This window comes from Diceros bicornis, chromosome 7 (assembly GCF_020826845.1).
Source record: "Diceros bicornis minor isolate mBicDic1 chromosome 7, mDicBic1.mat.cur, whole genome shotgun sequence".
Lineage (NCBI taxonomy): Eukaryota > Metazoa > Chordata > Mammalia > Perissodactyla > Rhinocerotidae > Diceros > Diceros bicornis.
The window spans coordinates 87,178,469-87,198,864 of record NC_080746.1 but is presented as its reverse complement, the minus strand read 5'-3'; positions in this window follow the sequence as shown (position 1 = coordinate 87,198,864).

Genomic DNA, 20,396 nt, shown 5'->3' with positions numbered 1-20,396 from the left:
ACGTGCCCATTCCCTAGATGACTTTCACAATTTCCCCCTCACCTCAAACCTACGATGCCTCCTCTCCATCCTCACTCTGAGAGGATGACCTGACTTACCATTTCACTGAGAAAATCACAAGAAAACAAGCTCCGTCTCCCCCGCATCAACCCGCTGTGTCTGAGCCCATCAGCTCTGCTTTAATTTTTACAGATGGACCATCCATGCTCCCAACTAAAGTAACACCTCCACTTGTGCACTGTATCCTATTTCTCCCTGTCTTCTCGTGGACACTGAGACAATCCTCCTCCTCTCCCCTGCGTCACCCATTTTTTGCTCTCTAGTGCAGGATTTCCCATCAGAATCCAAACGTGTTGCTGATTTTCTCCCGTCTTTAAAGACAGACCTTGAGCTCTATCTCCTGCCTCATTTCCTGCTCCATTTGCAACAAAAATCACTGGAACAGTTGTATGGACTTACACTGCCTGATTTCCCTCCTCTCACTGTGTTTCCATCTCACTCCAACAAGATTTTGTTCCTACCACTCACTTTGCCCAAGAGCTCGTGACAAAGTCCCCATGACCTCCACGTTGATAAATCCCACTGTCAGTCTCGGTCCTCACCCATCCTGACCTACTGACAGCACTGACGCTGCAGCCAACCACCGGCTGATCCCCTCCTTCCTAAGATGCTTTCTTTCTCCACTTGGCTTCCTATGCACCACTCTCAGCTTCTCCTCCTGCCTTCCTGGCTCCTCCACTCAGTTTCCTTTCCTGATTTCTCCTCAACTGCCAAACCTCTAAATACTGACATCCCCAGAGCTTGATCCTGACACCTCTTCTCTGCTGACATTGACTCACTGATTTCATTAACCTCATAGTTTTAAAAATTATATCTTTGTTAACAATTCCCAAATACACCAGTCTGGACAGATCCTCGAACTCCAGCTCACATATCCAACTCTTACTTGACATTTCCACTTAGACGTCTAATAGGCGTCTCAGACTCAGTATACCCAACACCAAATTCTTTAGTTTTCTCTATAAACCTCCCCCACTCCAGTCTTCCTTTTCTCTAGAAGTGGCCGATCCATTCTTCCGGTGCCCCAGGCTAAATCTGACTCCTCTTTCTCTCACGACCCTATCCATCCATTACGAAAACATTTAAATATATCCAGAATCCAATGACTTTTCACAACTCCCTTTGCCACCACCCTTAGCTCTCCCCTGGATGTTGCAACAGTCGCCTGACTGCACGGCTGTGGATACTGCTGGTCGTTCACCACAACCCATTCTCCCTTCCTTTCTTTACATGAGGGTCGATACATTTCCCAAGCTCTACTTGTAGTTTGCTGTGGACATGTGGCCAAGCTCTGGACAATGCAATGCAAGAGGAAGGGATGTGTGCCACTTCCACGGTGGACCTAGAGACCATGGGCATGCCTCCTGCTTCCTCTTTCCACTTCCCCTGATCCAGAACTTCAAGGAGACAAAGGCAACAAAGGCAAGGAGGCAAGGGGGACGGAGGACTCTGGATGTCTGAGTGATCACAGAAACAGAGCTGCCTGCTGCCCTGAAACACCCCCCTCGAGCTGTTACATGGGAGAGGAATAAACTTCCGTCTCCTTCAATCCACTGAATTACAGCAGCTTACACTTATCCTAATTAATACAGGCACCTCAGGCATAAAACCTAAAATGTACAAGCTCTCCAAAGGCTTGAAAAGAGGTTTAATTCAGCCCCCTCCCTCTGAGGGAAAATTAGTGGCTCCAAAATATGAAAAAGCAAACTGCAAAGTCAGCATTAATAAATGTTTACATGACTAAAAATGTTACATTATGTCAACACTCCAGCTGCAACTCAAATCATATGTTATATACGAATGTAATAAAGTTCAAATAACAAAAACAAAATGAATAATCCACTACTAACAAAATTCAAAATTCTTTCAGAAAAGTTTATATTTTACTGTTTGATATGGTATAGGGTATCATAGGACCTCAAAGTAAAAGTGCTTAGGTCCTGGAGTGGCCTTAAACGGTGCTACCTGACTCAGCTGTCTATTGGCTGAGTTACTTAAACTCTGGGACTCAGTTTTCGTCTCCTGTAAAATGGGGAGAGAACAAGAAAGTAACACTTATTTCACAGGGCTGTAGGGAGAGTCAAAAAGTATACTGGTTTTGGAAATCCCTTGCACACATTGTGGCAATGTCTGGAACGAACACTATTCCATTACAGGTTTCCATGGAATCTCCGGGTCTGAAGGGAGTCTAGAAGGCAATTAAGCCCATAGGGCCCAACCCAACAGAATTATCTGGAAAGCTTAAAAAAACACAGATGGCAAGGCCCCCTCTTTCCAAAGAGTCTTATAACTAGGCCTTGGGTTCTATATTTGGAGGTGGGGGCAGGGGAAATCAAGCCATTTTATTGAGAGGCTTTGGAGGAGGGTTGAAGGCTTGGGAGGACGATGAGATTTGTGGTCCCCGACCTGGCTGGGATCTCCCCGGCTTCACAGTTGCCGAAAGTGGGGTTCTGTGCTTTTTAAGCTTCCCCATACAGAAGATATTGGTAATATTGGTTGCTTCCAACGGTTAAGAACTGGGTGGCTGGGTGACAGGGTAGGAAGGAGAATTTTCACAAAATACTTTTTTGAATATTTAGAATTCTGAACCACATAAGTATATAATCATATACAAAAAGTAGTCACCATAAAATTATTCAATATATTAACCAATAGGCAAATAAATGTTCCTGGAAGGATCCTGATATAGCCAGCCCTGAACAGGGGTTCGGGGAGTAGGTCAATTTTTCCAACCACCCATTCATGCAAATTTGGCCTCCACTGTATCCCAGGTTCCACTTGAACATTCCCAACATCTCCATTAACCATACCTTACAAAGCAGCCCATTCAGTTGTCGGACAGCTGTAACCTTTAATATATTGTTCTGTGCAAGTCCGCGTCAAAGTGAGGGATGCTGGAAACATCATCACAGAGGTGGGGGCATGATCTGACCCACAGCACAACTGAATTCATCGACGGAGCAAGGTACTTGATAACAGGGTTTATTGGATATGATTCTGGTGGGTCTCCATTTGTCACCAAGACAGAAAACTGACATTGATTTTATCTTCAGATTTTTGCTTGACCTACTGATGTGATTGTGGCTCTGGTTATCAGGGAGCTCTCAAAGTGGGATATCAGTCTTTGTTTAATCAGCATTGTGTCTGTCTTGTCCCCAATTCTCATCATCTAATGCAAATGGGCTTCCTTCTTACTCAACACAGTAGCTTCAGGCAGGGGAAAGCAAGCAAACTGAAGCTACAAAATTCAAGCAACCCAGCACTGTTACGTCCCAGGGACATTAGGGACAACATAAAATTTCTTGGTAGGTAAATGTGCCAACACCCCTATCCAAATGCACTACAATAACCATAGAGAGAAGAAATCACTCTGAAAGAAATGAATGGCAAGTGTTTAATTTTGTACTTGCTTCCTTGATTTTGGAATAGAGACCAATCCTTTCAACCCAAAAGACCCTACCAATTGCCCATACTTTATCCCCACCTCTGCTACCAAATTCCTGTTATTTGTTCTCATTTGAATGGTCTGAAACTGTCAAGTAAGAGAAAGGTTGTTATCAATATTGCATAGCCCCAGATGCATTAGAGGGAGAATGGTATTTGTGGCTCTCTGTAATCCTTCCACCGATTCCAGAATTCTGAGCTCCTCCAGGGAATGTGGCAAAGCCACAGGAAGTCCCCAAAGGCAGGATGCTGCAGGCTGCTCTCTGGTTCAGCTGCCAAACACAGAAAAAGCAATACAGGCAAGAAAATGAGAGGAAACTCTGCCTTGTCTGCAACTCAGAGGCAGGTGAGAGCATGAGTCATTTACTTCCTCCTGAGGTCTGTAGCTTGCCAGTCTCGAGAGAACACATACTTCCATGTATGTTTTCTGTTCCCAAGGCGAACGCCAAAGCCGCCTGCTTCAAGGAGCCTCACGTGGAGTTAGAGATGTGTACTGATGTTGCCTCCAGCCCAGCTCTGTTCCCAAGTCCAAAAACAGATTTGAGGGCGGCTTGGAACAAAATCTTTATATTCTCTGTGCTTCAGCTCCTCTAAATTAAATGGCATTTGCCATTCACTTTCATCATGGAATTGAGGGGAAATAGCTGCAATGAGATTTGTAAAAAAAAGATTTGGAGCAGACTGTAAAGAGAGAGCAATGAGACATAAAGTCGCCATCTTTTACTCTTTTAGGCAGTAATTTCTGCTTACTGAAATTCATAGTGTACACATAAGTAATGGGAAGACAGAGCACAGGTGAGTATTCTAATAGAAACATATAATGAAACAGACTAATATCAGCTGAAAAACTCAGATTCCGTGTACACACACACACACACAATTAGAGTCATGCGCAATATTACAGGCAGTTCTAACATTTCCTTTTTTCTGCTTTTAAGCATTTTTGTCAGCATTGTATAGGACTGTATTGGATTCTCAGTATTATGCTTTATTTCATTAAGATGAATTTGCTACAAATAAAACAAAAATTCTCAGCCTTATTTGTCACAAAGATAGAGTGATTTTAAAAAGGGCTTAAGGATGCCCCAAATGTTTTATGTAAAATATCCATTGCAATATAGGAGACCAGATAGAGAAAGAAACACATGATAGGTGGTCTTCCTAGAGCAGCAGGCCCTCAAATGGCCACACGGGCATTAACAGTGCTGGTACTTGAAGATCTACAGGGAGTTGTTACCCTTTTAACAACAACAAACAGAGTTGAAATCAATGTTTTCATACCATATCTGTGTTTAGAAATATTTCAGACTATAAAGTTATAGGTACATCAATATCAGGGAACGTTTGGTAGATATGTTTTTGAAAAACACATATTCAGTGATGCGTTATGCCTCCTGGCAATTTCTGCTTCATTTTGGATGAAAAAACATTATATTATTTGTGTTATATACAGAAACTAGGGAAACCTTAGCACCATTTTCCTCCCTATTTTAGTTGCTCTGAACTTTGCATTCTGTTTCCACATATTTACTTCGTATCAAATACTAAAACAAGAAAAGAAAGAAATCCGCTTCAAACACACAGAAGAGCTAAACAGGGTCATAATGTTTTCAAACATTCATTCCCCATTTGCAGACCCCGTGCGCTCGCGGCAGCAGGACAGGGAGCAGAGGCGGGAGAGAAGCACGGGCAATCTCATCTTGCCACACCCCCACCAAACCATCGGAGAGGAGCAGGGACAGAAAAAGTCCCTAAAACTGGACAATCACTGGGGAATACTCCATTTCACTGTACGAACAAGAGGTTGAGAGGTCGCACTGGGTCTGTGGGTTTCCTCGGCAAGTTGTGGAACGGTGAACTACAGTATTCCACAGATCAGTGCGCCTGGTGTTCAAAAGGCCCCCGCAGAGGTCTAGTCAAAATATTGATGTTCCTCTCGCGGAAACTGTAACGCCGCGGAAAAGAAACACAGAGAGAGGAGGAAGCAAAGGAAACGCTTTCCTCCCGGCGGCCAGAGAAGGTGTCAGGTCGCGGGGTCCCCACGACAGTCCTCTCTCCTCGCTTCCATGGCGTGGGTGACACACCGCTCCGAGGACCGGCGTCTACGGCGCGGGGCATTCGCAGAATTTGTGTCAGAATCAGGGTTGTGTCCGCCTCTGAGAGCATATGGATAATAGAACACCGAAAGTGGGCGTGTCTAATGGTCCACGCGTGTCACACCCGGGGCACCGCACCGGAGCTATAAATAGACAGGGAGTGATGGGCACGTGCGTTTTTTCCATAAAGTGCAGCCACGGGCACAAAGTGATTCAGAATCTGGCCTGGAAGCGTGTTCAGGGCCGGGCGGGCGGGGCGACGCGAGCCACCAAGGCGACCCCGCGCTCGCCCTGTCCCCACTCCATGCGTCCCCTCGGGGCAGCCCAGCCAGCGCGCAGAGTCAGGCCCGCACCGCCTGGAGGTCGCCCCCTGGCCGGGTCCTCCGGCCGGATGCTGCCGGCGAAACCCCCAGGGGAGGCGCGCAGGGGGCCTGACGGGGCTCGAGTCCGAGCTGGGGCCCGCGGAGCTCCTCCGGTCCCGGCCGTCCGCGCGGAGCCCAGAGCCGGGCCGCGGGCGCCGGGAGGGGCGCGGGCGGAGCACCTCGGCCTGCCCACGCCCGCCGCCCGCGTTCTGGGCGGGAAGGCCCCTTCCCTTCCCCCCCCCACTCCTGTTGGAACGAGGCGCTGCGCGGGTTGGGCCGGAGGCCCCGGGCGGGTCACGTGCGCGCCGTCACTCCCGCTCCGGGCGCCGCTCCGGTTCGAGTTATGCCATCAAGCTAATAGATTGTGACTGCTCTTCTCTCCTGTGACAAAAGCTTGCAGCTGCCTCCAAATCAATAGACGTCAAAGAAATATGAAAACAATCATGACACAAAACTTAAATCCTGGCTGGAGCCTACACAATCAGAACTGTGCTTCTGTTCTCCAAGCCGCCGATTAATTTATCCCAAAGTTGAGTCAAATTTTTATTCCGGTACCTTTTTCCCAGCAGATCCCGCTACATCTGTCGGGTTTGTAATGTAATTTGTAATTACTGCCCTTCATGTGGTCCGGTGCCTTGAACCATCTTTAATTAAAAGCATAATTAAGGGAAGATCTAAAGAAAGACAATTACCAGATGGTCTTTTTTTAGAGGCGGTCGTTTCGCGGAGAGGTGCGCAGGGTCGGTACCCGGGACCCCGAGCCTGGGGAGGCGGCGGCGGGCCCGAGCGGCGCTTGCGCACTGCGGAGGCCTGGGCCCCGCGCCCACGCCCGCCCGGAGGCCCGGCAGGGGCCGCGCCCCAAGGTGAGCGCCAGCGTCCCCGCGGTGCACAGAGACAGGCTTCCTTCGCTCTTTCCCGGGGTCGCAGGTGTGGGGTGGCCGCGGGAGAGGCTGGGGCAAGTTCAAGGCCGAAGCAACTTCCAAATCCGCGTGCGGTCCCCGGAGCCGGCCCGCCCCGCCCCGCGTGAGCCGGGAGCTCAGAAGCCGAAAGGACGCAGGGACGCGAGGGCTAGAAGGAAGGGGAGGAAGAGGGAAGGGCGGCTGTCCTGAGAGGGCAACCTGGCGAGGGGGCCCCAGCCAGCCCCTCCTTCGACCCTCCCGGCTGGGGTGGGCGCTGGGGGACCTGTCCCTGCGGCCCGAGAACCCCTGGGGACAAGAAGACAGCGGCCATCGCCGGCACCCCGTCGGGCCAAGTGGTCACTGCAGGCGCCTGTCTCTGCTGTCGGCTCCGAGTCCACCGGTCCCTGGACTCTCAGCACAAGTTTCGGGGGGAGGGAACCAACCCGTTCTCCACCCCCATCCCAGCCCCAGGTCCCCGCAATGAATAATTCGGGCAGGAGCCAAGATTTCCGCATTAGCGCCTCGTTGCCCGGCGGCTGGCGCGAGGATCCCGAAGTCGGATCACGGAAATTAAACTGTTGTGTGGCGGGGACGTCATTATGTGACTGTTCATAGTCAAAGTCAAGCAGGAAGGAATTGTAATCATTCAATTATCTTCAATACACTTTTTTTAGGACACAAGTTGTCAAAGATTAAAAAAAATAAAAAAGGTACATTCTTGCAGCTCCAGACGGTTCTTCGCTCCCGCTGCCTGACTTGGTCTCGGCTTTATCCCAGCTCCGCTTCTCTCACGGAGGCTCCGGCCCTCGCCGCTTCCGTGGCGCTGCGGGCCCGCCACGCGAGTCCGGAATTGCTCTCCGTGCGCCTGGCGCGCGCATTTCGGTCGCTTTCAGGTTTAATTAACTTTGAACAACAAATACGCCTGGAGCTCTAGATCTGGTGTCGCCCTGGGGACGGGGCCATCTTGTATTCTCCGTCCTCCCCAGCCTGGGAGGGTGGGCTGGCCGCAGCAGCCGGCGCCCGGAGGCCACGCCGTGCGTCAGAAAGGCACGTGCTGGACGGTGCCCGCGCCTCCCAGGTCCCCAGGGCCCGAACCGTCTTCTTGCAGCCCCGAGCCGGCGGGGAAGAGCCCGACCGGCCGACGGCTCTCCTTTGTGGCAACTACCCCAGCACGAGCTCGCTCTCTCTGTCCCTGAACCCGAGACAGCGGCGAGTTGGACGTGGTGTCCTCGGGGATGGCAAAGCGCCCTCCACCCCCGGACCTGGCAAGAGAGTAGGAGTCGCCTTTGAAGCCCACGTCCATTGTGCCGATTAGGACTAATCCCGATCTTTACACTAATATCGCCTCTCGGGTTTTTATTATACTCATTTGGGAGGAAATGAGCTCTTGCCTGGCAAATAGCACCCCGCACCCCACTTCTCATAGCTGCGCAGGGCCGGGGCCTGAACAACCCTGCGGGCAATCCCTGAGCTGCTGATATTATATTTGTGAAATGTCCTTTTGTTGAAGCTTTTAACACCTTCTTATAACGAATCATTTGTTCTTTTCTCTTTAATTTTGATAGACAATTAGCCATCAGAGATACACCAGTTGCCTGTAACCGAGCATTAAACTCGCCTTTATGTAACGCTAATTTAGCATAGCTGCTTTGTTTAACTTTGCTGTATAAGAACCAGGTTTTGTAGCAAAAAAAAAAAAAAAAATAGGTGTAATTTTATGTGGGGCTTCATTTCTTCTGGCCTGTAGGCAGCGAGCCCTCCTCTTTGTGTACGTTCTGCTGGGGCCTGACGCTGTTTCCCCGGGCCGGCACCTGCAGGCTGGGGGAGAGGGAATTAGCATTGATATAGATTTAGTTGAAATGTAATCTCTTAAATCTGTCCAAGATTCGGGGAGATAATTACACTTTCACTGAATTGCCAGGGGTCAGCGTCTCAGAGGACCTGAGGAGTTGATTTACTAACAATAGTGTTACATGAAAAATGGCGTTTGAGATTATAATGTTAATGGCTGCGGTCGCTGGGGAATGCGGCCGCTTCCACCTAATTCCGTGTAACTTGCTTTTCCCTCCCCTTCCTTCCTCCCCCGCTTCTCGGCTGCGTCTTGGGAAAGATTCGGAGCTTCGGGAGTTTAATTCGGCGACAGGCGCCGGGAGGTTGGGACGGCGGAGCTGGGGGGCTTTTTCTGAGCGTGGTGGTGAAGGCTGTGGCCTCGACAGCACGGCTGGCTCTTCCTCACGAGGACCAGGACCGCACCGCAGCCAGCCTCGCAGGAGCGGAGCGCAGGCGGCAGAGGCGAGCGCGCGGCGGGAGGACGCGGCGCCCTCGGCCCGGCTTCCCGGCTGCCTGGACCTGGACCTGCCCCGCTGCCAGCGGCCTCGAGCTCCGGTGGGCGAGGACGAGGCCCTGTTCCGCACCTTCCTGTCCCGCCCAACAGCTTCTGACCTGCGGACGGACGCTGCCTCCCGCCGCCGACTTTCCCAAGTTTCCCCTGGAGTTTGGCGGGAGGCGGGACATGCTGCAGCGAGGGACCGGGGATACGGACAAACGCAAAGTCCAGATTCTGTCTCGGGGTGAGGGTAAGCTTTAAAACCAAGAAGTCAGCCTCCTTCGAGGTGGAGACGGTTAAGGAGTTTACATGCCCCTGCACACTTGTCAAACAAGTCAAACTCTACCCACGTTGGTCTCCATCCACAGACCCTAGACTCCCTCCGGACTCCCAGGCCGCCCCTAACCTGCAGTTAACTAGTTCCGGCGCTTTGCTCCTCCTAAAGCCTCACTTCCCGCGCTTGAATGGTCTCCAGCCACCCAGGGACCCACCGGCGGACTTGTCCCCACCCAGGGGACAATGAGGAGCCCCTGAAACTGTACAAAAGTCAAGGCAAGGACAAGGAAAAGCAGCTCCTCTTCGTGAGCAGGACAGAAGGAGCTGGTCTGTGGCCTCCTCCAGGGTTGCGCTGGGCCGGGCAATCCGAGGAGGAGTCCACAGCCTGGGCTCGTCCTCAGGCCATGCCAGGGTGCAGCGGCCTAGGCCTGGGCCCAGGTCACGGCCATTGCTGATACCCAAGAGTCCAGGAGCTCAGACTCCTGAGGCGAGGCTTTGGAGCGTGGAAGGGGGAGCCTCTGCCCTCTACCTCTTACTCCCTGCGTGGCAACTGGGGGAGGCAGAGAGAGCGGGCTGTACTGCCAGACCCTGGTGCAGTCCTGGCCCGGGCTCTCCCTTCGGCTGGAAGCTCTGCTTCTGTGAAGAAGGGGTACTGGATCGGTGACTTTCCAGTCCCAGCAAAAGAAGGAGGCACCACTCGGTCTAACACACCCCCACCCACCTTACCGAGGCCTGCGGCGCCCACGGGTACCCTCGGGGGCTCACCGCCAGCGCAGAGGGAGAGGCCTGGGCACCTGAACCCAGAGCGCTGGGGGTCCCTGCGCATTGCCGGAGTGTTTACCTCAGCGCCCTCTTATCTTATATGTAACAGCAATATATATGTTAATTGAAAACTTCTGAATTTAAAAAGGTTGTGACAAGTTATAATTTGTCCTGTCAAGGCCTGGAATCCTTATTTATCTCTTTAGCTTGCCTCCCGCACTCGCCTGTCAGCTAGCAGCTTGCCTAACTCGTTGACTTCCTCACTCGTGGCACAGAAATGACAAATGTGCTGTTTTATCCGTACAATTTATTTCATTATTGTTGCCAGCACGAAGCATCACAATCAATCATAAGGAAGTCCAGTTGGCAGGTGTCAATCTCGGTGTGTTTTTGTACGTCTCAGTCTATATTTAATCCAATTATAAGGGTCACGGAGTAAGTGCCAATCCTCTTGTTACAACTCACATCTTATTTAAGATTTAAAGTAAAAAAAAAGTCAACTGGATCACATGGCCCTTTTGGGGGAAGGGAGGGGATGCCTTTGAAAACTCCCATGTCTCTCTCTCTGCCGTCTCACCTCCAGTTTATATTACGTGGCCATCCCTTTTTATTAAAGAGTTGCAAGGAACCCTAGTTTTATGAGCATTTGTGTGCAAATGAAGGCTCTCGTTATTTTGCTAAAGTAGAAGCAGGCTTAATGATGAGAGATCTTTCCGCTCATTGCCCATTCAAATACAATTGTAGATCGAAGGCGGCCTTGTCACGTTGAGAAAAAGTGAATTTCTAACATCCAGGACGTGCCTGTCTACTTTCAGCGAATTGCATCCAATCACCCCCAGGGAACTCAGCTAATGTCTCAGTCTTCACCCGGACAAGGGAGAGAAAGAAATCAAACATGGTGCCACAGACTGACTTAACATGAAAACGTTTAGAAGGGAGGGAAAAGCAGAGTTTTCTCCAATTGATTGTCATAGAGATTTTCTTGGTAGGAAAGCAAACTGGAAGGATTTGGAGATTTTCCCAAATGTCCGAGAAAACTTTGTGGTGGGATAGAATGGACAGAAGAGAGAAGAAACTAAGTATTTCTTTGAATGGGAGCAGGTAAATAATCGAATAGCAGAGAAACCACCATATTGCATATAACCATACCATTATGCAGTCTTGTAGACGTGGGTGAAGGGAGGGCAAATATTATCTTTGCTAAATATTTCCCTTCCTGATGCTCGTATTCACAAAACATTCCTCCAGTTTTTATTTAAAATAAAAATCTTGTTTAAAAAGCTTGCCATTTAAAGAGGAGAAGGTGAGGGAGAGGGAAAAAGGCAAGAGCCACATGCACTGCCCAGTGAATTTAACTCCTAGGAATAGATGGATTTCTGGCCGTGCAGCTATGTGAAAGGACACACAATACACACAGTAGTTTTTCTCACTCATGGGCTTTTCCCTCTTCTTTTATTAATTTTTATATGGAAAATTTTTATTAAACATCTTTATGAATTAACACCCACCTAGGAATAATAATTTTAAACATATAACAGATGCACTATGGTCCAGACTTAGTAAGTGAAATTAAAATACTGAAGTGGAAAAATCCATTTATACTTTTCAATTGCTGCCAGACTCAATGCACATTCTCAGTGAAAAGACAAACACTAAATCAATTCCCACCCACTCTGGAGCACGGGTCCGGAGGGAGGGGCTCCGCCAATCTGGAAGCCGCTTTACTCGCATACAGTAGTTCACGGGGGACCCACCCCGGACAAGAACAGCGGGTCTCAGCTACAGTTTAGCCGATGCCGGATCCCGCTATCTCCCCCTCTCCCTCTCTCCCTCGCCAAGCCCGGCTCTCGGATCTCCCCTCTCCACCGCCTTTCCCTTCCTCCACCCCGACCCCCGCTCAGGCCCCTCGCCCTCGCCCCCTCCGCACCTCGCCTCTGCGGGCTGGAGGGAAGCTCTGGGCTTCCGGGCAGTCAGAGGCCGGGGCTGACCGGCCGCGGTGGAGAAGCCGACTTGGGGCTGCCCTGGATGTCGGAGATTTTCAGCCTGGGCTCCCCCGAGCTGGGGGAAGCTGGAAGAAAAGAGGTTTCTGTCCCGTTTCCGGCCCTTTGCACCCCGCCCACAGCCCGCCTCGGGTCGCACTCCGCGTCCCCGCCGCCCAGGAGCCCCTCTGCCAGCGCTGCCGGCCAGCGCGGCCTAGATTGTCCGCCTCCGCCCGGGGCGCCAGGCCGGCCTCGCAGGCTGGGCAGCACGAGGGGCCGGCGGCGAGCTGCCCACAAGACCGGGAGGGCAGGCTGGAAGGGGAGCCCCCGCTCGGCTCCTGGCAGGCTCTCCGGAGTCCCCCCGGGTCACAGGCTACCGAGGTACCGGGCTTCGGCGGCGCTCAGCCTGCACCTTCCCGGTGCGACCCCCGCGCGGCTCCCCCCGCGCTGCCCCCGTGCTCGGGGCAAATGGAGGGCGGCTCGTGCGTTGGCCGGGAGCTCGGAAGGGCCTTGCCCGGCCTCGCCCCGCCGCCCGGCGCTCCCGCGCGGCCCGGGCGCGCCCTTTATTGACAGGCAGATAAGCAGGCGGGGGCCGCGGCGTTTCCAGCCTCGCTCTCGAGCACCCTGCTGGGTTGCAGGGATCCGCGCGCCCTTAATGGCCAGGACTCCAAACAGGCCCCGAGCACCGCTCCCGGCGACCTCCGGTTGGGACAGAGGGGGCGGGTGCGGAGCGAGCTGCGCACAGAAACCCGGCAGCAGGGAGGCCTGCTCAGGCCGGGCCTACGCGCAGCCCAAACTCCGGGCACACGGTAGAGCCAGGGAGAGCCCAGGACATCTGGGGCGGGGGCCGGGCCAGGTCCCGCGGGGGAGCTAGGGCCCCCACAAGAAACGGGGTCACGGGAGATGGACGATGGCGGCGAGAAACCCGGGCAAACGCCTCCCTGAGTCCACTGCCCCGCAGAGGCAGGCTTGGGGAGACAGGACAGGCGGGGGCCTGGCCCAGACTAGAGTGGCCAGTGGCGGTGGCTGCTCCTTGCCCCCGCACGGGAAGACTAAGGGTTTGGGATGGGGAGAAGTGTGGGGAACATTTGTAAGAACAGGACGCTTAAACCTGCCTGCCAACAGGCTCCCGTTCCCCCCCTCACCTCTACAGCCCTCAGGCCTCGACGGGCTGAGCAAAAAAAAAAAAAAAAAAGTCCAAGGCAGGGAGATCGCCCGCCCTGGAGGATCCGGCAGGCAGGCTGCCTGGAGCCGCTGCCCGGCCGGTTGCGAAGTCCCACACCTGTCCAGGTGTGCGGGCGGCGGCGGGAGCGCTCGACCTCTTGTGCCTCGGCGCCATCTGTGCTGCGCGCTCCCTTCGCCGCCCCACCCGAGCGAGGGGGCAGGAACCGGCCGTGGGGCTCCAGGCCCGGCCGTCCCCTCCTGGCCTGGGCACATACGCCGGGCCTCCCAGGGCCAGGCCTCCGCCGAGCTAACTAAAGGCAGTTCCACGCCGCACTTCTTCCCCTCCCGCCACCTTGTCCAGCGCCCCCTGCCCCTCGGGCCGGGCCGCTGTCAGTTCCAAGTTCGAGACCGGATGGAGGCAGAGAAGGAAGGGATTGGACACTGAGAAGCCCCCTCCCCTGTTAGGGCGTGGGAGACACGAGAATGAGCACGCGGGTTAGGGCCCGTCCCCAGATAGCCAGGCCCAGCTCGACTCAGCCGTGTCCCGGTGCACGGTCCCTGTCCGGCGCACGTGGTGACAAGCACAGACCGCCCGTCAGTGTCCTGCCGACCCCGCCCCAATTTCGGTTGTCTCCTCTGCTCCGGGGAGGGGAATCCTGACTTCAGAATCGGGGACTTCCCTGTGTCCTCCTCTAGGCTGCAGAGCCCACAGCTAACCCGCGGGTCAGAGCCTCATAAAACCACCTGCACTCTCTACGTGTCGGAGCCTTTCAGCCCAGGGGCGAGGGGAGCCGGCAGGCGCGGTCGGGCCCTCCTGAGAGCCCCAGGGCCCGACTGCGGGAGGGACCCCCGCCCTCTCTGGGCCGCCTGTGTCCAGCTGCGACGTGGGGGCCCGAGGGGGGCATGCGGTTCCCATCGCTGCCCCTGAAAACGCCTCCTGCCAGAAGCCCCTCTCGACCCGCGGCCTCCGGGCCCCTCGGGTGAAGTGATCCCTCGGGGCTCGGAGGAGGGGCCGGGTGGGCGCCCGGAAGGGCAACTGGCCAGCCGAGGCGCAGGGCCCCGTCCAGGCAGATGGGGAGCGCGCTCGGGGGACCTGTCTCCTTGGGGTTGAGTCCTCGCCCTGCACGGCGAGGGGCGGCCCAGGGCCGGGCGGGCGTGGGCAGCCCTGGGCCGGGCCCACGAAAGCCGGCCGGACTCTGGTGGGAGGGGAGGCTCCCGCCGGGCCGGGCGCTCTTGGGCGCCGAGCGGAGCCCAACTCCGGCCGCCGTGACGTCACGCGGGCCGGGCAGCCAATGAGGACGCGCTGGCGTGGGTATTAAGGAAAGTTAGCGCCCGCCGGAGCACCCTCTTTTCTTATCATTGACATTTAAACTCTGGGGCAGGTCCTCGCCAGAAAGCATCTGTCAGATCTGCCACTTCCCCTGCCGAGCGGCGGTGAGAAGTGTGGGAAGCGGCGCCGCCAGCTCACCTGCCTCCCCGCCCCGCTCCAGGTAACGCCGGCTCCGGCCCGGCCCGCGACGGGGACCCCCGCCCACACCCGCCCCAAGGAGCCCAGGGCTCGGTTTTTGCTTTTAAAAGGAGGCAAACAAAGACGGAGGGGAGTTCCTGAGGGCGGGAAGATTGAGGGGGGGCTTGTCTTTGCTGAGCGTGCTTTTCTGCAAAAGTAGCAAAATGTTGCAGTCCCCAGAGTGGACTTGCAGTTGGGCGCTGGGCTGGGGGCAGGGAGGGAGGAGGAGAGGCTGCTGTCTGCAGAAGCCACTCACGACCGTGAGAAATGCGGGAGGGGGGTGCAGTTTGCACCCAGAGCTCCCCGAATCGCAGTTCAGACATTCACGCGTGGAGAAGTCCCCACCCGCAGCGCATGTAACGCCCCGCCGCGGGTCGGGCGAAGCGCAGCCCAAGTTTCCTGCGGTGCAAAGTGTAGGTGGTCGGACCGAAACAAAACCTTAGAGATGGGAATTCGTTTCTCAGAAAGGAGCGGGGGACGAAAGAATGCCGCCCGCAGAGCGGGACAGCGCGCAGAGCCCCCGGTGTGCGATCTGAGCTCCACTTGGGAAGACCCAGCAACTAGCGATTCTCGCTGAGCTGGAACGCGGACTCGGGTTTCCGCGGGCAGGCGCTGCGCTCACCCCTTGGCGGGGGCTTGTGGGCCAGGGGAGCCAGCAGCCGAGTGCGGGGAGCAGCGCCCGGACACTCTCCTGTCCCGGGGAGGGACGACACCAAACTCAGACTAACTCGCGGTTCTGGGGGCGAAAGTCCGGGGAGTCCAGCCCCGAGCGGCCGAGCCGCCTGGACCGCCTTGAGCAGGCGCCGGGAGGCAGGGGAGGCCTCAGGGCCAGGCCCCTCGCGCTCCGGGCGCCCCTCTCTGGACCTTCTGGGGGCACCTCGGAGGACGTTGGTACCCCAGGCACCTGTGCGGCGGCCGCCCCCTCCCCAGCAGAAAGAGAGAAGAGGCCACGGCCGCGCGCCTTACCTGGGCCTGGATCCTCCCTCCGCGGGCTCCTTTCTCCGGAGCTGGGCGGCCAGTGGGTTACCCGCTTCCCAGCGGGAAGTGGACCTTCTCCTCCAGTCATAAATCAAACCCAGCCATCCTCGGGCCTCCTCCCTCATTAGAGATGTTTATTGGAGATTGTGTTTATTCGGCTGTCACGGCGAGAAAACGCGGTGACATAATTACCTCTGACCAGAGTCCTCGCCCCGCGCCCAGGGCGAGCCGGGACCTCCACTGTCGCCTCCTCTCTCTGAGCCCCCAGACGGCTCAGGGCGTGGGTGGTGGGCTTGTCTTTATTCTCAGACCCTCTCATGTAGTTTGGACTATTGAGTGAGTTACTGTTCAAACCTCCCCCGGCCGGGGCGCTTATTTGTTTATTTGTTTATTGTGGAACTTGAGAGGAAAGCCGAGAGGAACCCAACGCCTCTCCAGGGCGGAGGGGGCAGCGCGGGAGACAGAAGGGCGTCCCTTTGCCAGCCAGCCGTGGGAGTTGACACGGAGGGAGGCATGGAGGTGTTGGTATTTTTCGTTCTGAGGCCCCAAGGCCCCGGGCGGAGGATTCTTAGACTCTCCGGCCAGACTCGGCCACCTCCTCCAGCCTCTGGCCGGGGGGCGGCCCCGTCGGTGCTCCCGCTAGCCAGGTTTGTAAGTCACCATCTGTGACACTGAGGAAGTGATGAAAAGCGCCGAATTGTTCTCTAATTGAAAATACTTTTTTTTTTTTTTTTGGTGACCGCGCTAACCAATATCTGGGATCCCAGCTTTTGATCCCTCGCTACTGCCTCTGTTCTCCAATCGCTAATAAAACTCGCATTGAGCCCCTTAGTGCCTTGATTAACAGGCAGATTAACTCTTACTGGGGTGGGGAACAGCTTGTCCCAATCAATGTCATTTTAAAAACCCGTCAGGATACGCTTAGCCCGGTTCCCTGGCTGCCCAAGCGAGCCAGCCGTGACATTTGCTCCCTCCCCCTTCCCCGGCCTCAAATCCCCCAGCAAAGCCCCCAGTTCCCAGCCCGCGAGTCCCTGCTCCGCTCCGGGGTAAACTGCAGGACTGGGTCCATGGCCTTTAAACAGGCTGCTGTTTAGAGAGGGGCTCTCCAGGGACAAGGGACTGAGGTGGCCTTGGTTTGCTTTTCATTTGAAGCTGAACTCCTGCCTCTTGAGGGCAGAGAAAGGAGAGATGGGGAACCGGACCGAGTGACGAAATGGAAAGCAAACTTTACTAGGAACCCTATTTGCAAAAATCGGAGGGTGCCACTGATTGCGAGAGTCCTACACATCACGAGTTTTGAACCCAGTCCCTATCTGGACAACAGCACTGAGGGACTGGAAGCAAGGGCGTGGGCGGGGGGACCCGCAGGGCGCGTGAATCTCTTCGCTGAGAGACCCCGTTGGACAATGTTTTTTTCAAAGTATTTTTCCGGGAGAGAGAGGAGAGAGAGACGCTTGCCTCCTAATGTGACTGGAAGAGGACCAAACCCAGAGAGCGCCGTGACACTCGCCGTTTGGCAGGAGGCGAGAAGGGCGAGGGCACCGCGGCTCTCCCCAGCGAACGTGGCCACAGCCCGGAGGCACCTCCCGGCCGGCTCCCGGCTCTCCTCATCTTCGGGCACTCTTGGCTCTGCCAGGCTGCCGGGTGAGCTGGAAACTCGCAGGTTGCTGGAGAAAGGAGAGGGAGACAGGCCCCGAGTGGAGAGTGGAGAGTGGAGGAGGCACCCCTAGCTGGGCGGCAGGGTGGGCGCCTTTGCCTTTGGTGCTCATTTGACCCGTTTGGTCAGCTCCGCTATCCAGGGAACCCACCTTCCCAGGGCCAGAAAAGAGAGAGCCGTTTGAGGCTCTGCAAAGTGACGCAGGTGTCTGCAGAGACTTTCCTCCTTCAAAGAAAAGCTTGTCTACACCCTTCCCAGCGCGCCAGCACCGCGCCTCCGCTCGGCGGTGGAAAGCGGCGGTTCAGAGGCGTCGCACACTGGGTGGGAGACTCTTGCTTCCGAAGCCGGGAGCCGAACGCACATCCCCGGAGAGCTGGGAGCGTCTTTGCCTCGCCAGAGGCCGCCTCCAGGCCGGAAAGCTGGGGAGGGGCCCAGGCGAATGCCAGGGACCGCTGGGGGTGAGCTGTTGCCCATCTCACACTTAACGCACCAATACCGACCAGGCTCCGGGCACTCGGGCCAGCCGCGGTCCCCCAGCGTGACTCCCTCGGCACAGATCACCTCCCCTACCGAGTGGGATGCCCCGGGCGGCCCCCGCGGGAACAGGCCAAAGAGATGGGGCGGAGGAGCCTGGGGAGAGGCGGGAAAAGGCGAGACAGAAACAGAAGGCGCGAACCCCCGGCTCGGAAGGCAGCAAGTGGGCCTCGGTCTTGTTGGAAGCGCAATTAAAATGGCGACCTGCGAGTTGTCTCAGTTTTGCGCACACCTCCGGCCCTGGCGCGCTGCCCCTCGGCCCAGCCCCCAGCCGGCCGCATCGCCCCAGAACAGGCACTTGGCAGAGGGCGCGAGGTGCCCCACGAGGTAGAACAGCACCCCACGCTCCTCGAGACCGTCCCAGAGAACGGGAAACCTCGCTCTCCACCCTTCTTAAACTTTGAAAACTCTGCCTCCCAACGGGCTGAGCTCCCCCCAAATACTGGCACACTGGAAGCAGCCAAGTCCTTTTTGTTTCTTGTTGGTGCAGAGGAGTTTCCAAGAGTCTTTCCGCGAGCTCCCACCCCCCCCAATGACGTCAGCGGCATTCACTCTCAGCTCCTCGCCTCTTATGTTTTTTTGTTGTTAAAACTTCTGCGAGGTGAGGTGGGGGTTGGGGAGTGGGAGAAGGAGCTGATTCAAAGAGCCAGTGCCCTGGGGGGAAATAGCAACAAGATTAGGGCTGCTTCTTTCCGAGGCAAAGCTTAAGAAGGTGCTAATCCACTCGGTCACTAATTGAGAGGTTGTAAAAATGATATTGGCCTCCAGTTCGGACAGAGTCTCTGGGTCTTTTTTCCCTTCTCGCTTATGGACTTGAGTGGACTTGAGTTCAGGCTTCTTTAATACTTGTTTGAGAAGTAAAGAGAGAAAAAGAACGCAGACTCTCGCCGGTGTGAACCTGGGCCGGCTGCGCCATTTCCCGGGATCCTGTGAAAGTCCTGGTCCTACGAAATCTCGCCAGGGGGCCGCTGACCCGGCGTCCGGCGCCTCCTCCTTCTCCTCTGGCCTGGGTGTCCTGGGCCGCGGGAAGGGCCGTTCCCAGGCCGAGTAGGTGAGCGGGTGGTGCAACCTCAACCCTGACCCTCTCCCGGAGCTCGGACCCCGACCCTTAGTGCAGTGTTAGTGGGTCCGGGCCGGAGTCGGGAGGGGAGGCCCACACCAGGCCGGCAGCGTCCTCGTGGTGGGATCCCAGCTCCCAGGATGCGGAGACTTTCATTGATGAGCTCCGACCTCCAGCACTTTTCCTCAGTCAAGAGGAGTCAAGTGTGCCTGGCGGTGGCTTCCTTTCGGCCTCCCTGCCTCAGCTTTTCCAACCCCATTTCCCTTCGCCGGGTCCTGGGTGTGTCCCCGTCCCAGACCTTCCCCTTTCCTTGGTCCACGGCCTGGCCTGCAAGCTCCGGACTTCGCAGGACTGGGCAGCCCTCCCTCCCCTGTCACCTTAACTGCGGGCGCCGAGGGGCGCCTTTGGAGTGAACTGAGGTGTGTCCTAATCGTCGGGCATTCAACAAATGGACTCTGGTGTGTGGTCAGAAGAGAAAAGCCATTTACTTACTTTCCTCCACGGTTTTCTGGCAACAGCTGAAGGGGAGCTGCCTCCGTGGACTGAGCAGACCCAGGAGAGGGACTTGTGGTGCGGAGACACGCTCACCACACACAGATGACCGGTGGCACACACCGACACATCGTGGCGAGGACACACACACACACAATCCCTCCCAGCATTGGTCATCCATCTCCCCCACCGCAGGCCTCCCCCCTCCCCCTCGCGTCCTCTCCTCTCGCGCCCGGAGAAGCGGCCGCACTTAGTCAACAATGGCACGTGGGAGAAGTTGGTGAGTGTTTGGTGAGGACTCTTCAGGGCTTTTCACAAGAACCCTCTGTACACAAAGTAAGTGGCGTGTTTGCTCGGGCCTCTCCAGCCGCGACTGTGCCTCCGCTCCGCTGCGCACCGCGGCTTCCGAAAGAAGCAAGAGCAGAATAAAGGCTAGGGGGCGGGGGGGGGGGGCGGTGCGCGGGCCCGGGAGGCCTGCCCGGGGAGGCGGGTTCCCAGGCCGACCGCTCCTCTCCGCCTGGGCTCCGCCGCGGCCTCCGCGGAGGGCAGCCGCCGGGACCCCAGCGCTGCGCACGCCCCTTTCTCTTCTTCGCCCCGGCCCAGTGGCCAGGTGGGCTGGGGCGCGGCCCCCAGGCGCTCTGCGTCCGGGCCGGGCGGGCAGGGGCAGGGGCGCGAGGGGGAGCGGCGGGGCGGGGCGGTGGCCACGCGGGCCCCAGTCGGCGAGAAAGGCGGCGCGGAGCTGCAGAAACTTGCCCCCTTGGTGAACCGGGGTCCCGCGCCAAGCTCAGGGGGTGAAGGGC